Source organism: Otolemur garnettii, unplaced genomic scaffold, assembly GCF_000181295.1.
Source record: "Otolemur garnettii isolate 467f Iridium unplaced genomic scaffold, OtoGar3 scaffold00115, whole genome shotgun sequence".
NCBI lineage: Eukaryota > Metazoa > Chordata > Mammalia > Primates > Galagidae > Otolemur > Otolemur garnettii.
This window is the reverse complement of record NW_003852510.1, coordinates 967944-969581: the sequence shown is the minus strand read 5'-3', so window position 1 is coordinate 969581 and position 1638 is coordinate 967944. Positions and strand designations below refer to the sequence as shown.

Below are 1638 nucleotides of genomic sequence, written 5' to 3'. Positions count from 1 at the left end.
TTTTTTTTTTTTACATAAAAGTGACTTTTATGAGTTGGTTGGAGAGAAATATTAAAAAGACTAATTACCATGTCACTTCTCCACAGATTTGAGCCACATTTTTATCTTGCATTCTTGCTCTGTTTGTCTCAAATGAATGCTGTAATTAGCAGGGTTTTGAGGAGTTTAGTAACTTGGAAAAGACATGGAACCTTAGAATAGCTCAATATTAAATGATAAAATAGTAACACCAGTTGTTTAGTCGTTTTCCCAAAATGCCTCAAACTTCTTTTCTTCTATTGGCTCCTATATCTTTACAAGACATATAGCTATATTCTTATTTTACACAAGAAAAGTTGAGGTGTTGAGTTGTTAACTGTTTATGTAATGGGGTCAGTTCTTTCTGACAAGCCAATACTCCAGCCTTCAGATGTATTTTGAATACTCTAAGTTAAAAGTAGCTAATGGCCATCCTGAATGCATGATGGTCTGACCTGACCTGTGTGCTGGAGGTCAGGGAAGTCACCTCCTGCTGCATAGCAAGTCTTCGTTGGTGTTGACATTGTAGCTTTAGTTTCCCCCTTTTTAGTAAAGATGCAATGACATACAGTTTAACTTCCTCATCCTCCTCCCCAAGAAGGGAGGGAGTAGTATTTCAACCAGACTTTCAGCTAAGAACCCATTTTCCCATACAGGCAATAGTGACAAAAGCTAGGAAGGCCCCCATAGCCTCAAAGGCAGAAGTTCGGTAGTATGTCACGGATACATAACTATTATTTTTGCTGACTTCATAAAAATAAAACAGAAAGATAAAGTACATTATATACCATGAAATTATTGGAATTTTTCATAAGCAACATGTATAATTACTCCCTTGCAGATTTCTTTTTTCTTTCTTTTTCTTTTTTTTTTGAGAAAGAGTTTCATTCTGTCGCTCTCAGTAGGGTGCTCTGGTGTTATAGCTCACAGCAACCTCAAACTTTTGGACTTATGTTTCCAAGTAGCTGGGACTACAGGCATCTGCCACAATGCCTGGCTTTTTTTGTTGTTGTTGTCATTGTCAGTGTCTAAGTACATTTTTCATTGTATGAGTAATAGATGTTCATTGTAGGTAAATTACAAATATCTATAAATTATATATTACATATTATATATTAAGGTAAAGAATTTGTTAGCATTTAATATGCACTTGTTCTGCTTACATTAATTTTTTTATTAACATGAGATTATCAATACATACTGTTTGCCATCAGCTTTTTCTTCATCAGCAATATATTACGATTTTCTGAGTCCGTGAATAGACCTATATCATAATTTTTAATGGTTGAGTGCTATGGTATGTAGGTTACTATGAAAGTTTTGAGACAGGCTGTGTTATGGGCCATTATTTCACTTCCAAGAAGCACAGTCAGCAACATCCTTTCTGATCACCCGTGCAAGTTTCAACTTGCTCAGTTTGTCAGTGTTTCTGGGAGGGTTTTATTTGTTTCTATCCACATGGATTTTATGTTTCTTGATTTTTGATTCTTATGTATCTCAAAACTTTTGTGGTGACCCACATACCATTAATGAAAAAGTTTGTTTAGCTAAACTTTATTGATCATTTAAGTTATTTTCAAGTTTGCATTCTTAATAAACATGGTAGTCATGTTTGCATGA

The 1638-nt window shown here is 34.5% G+C and overlaps 1 protein-coding gene and 1 pseudogene across 1 annotated transcript in view; one reads left to right on the top strand and one right to left on the bottom strand.

Moving 5' to 3' along the window:
• Positions 1-706, bottom strand: part of LOC100949167 — a 10177-nt pseudogene extending 9471 nt beyond the window's left edge.
• Positions 1-1638, top strand: part of SLC39A9 (solute carrier family 39 member 9) — a 56040-nt gene that overhangs the window by 27691 nt on the left and 26711 nt on the right. The window lies entirely within an intron of this gene.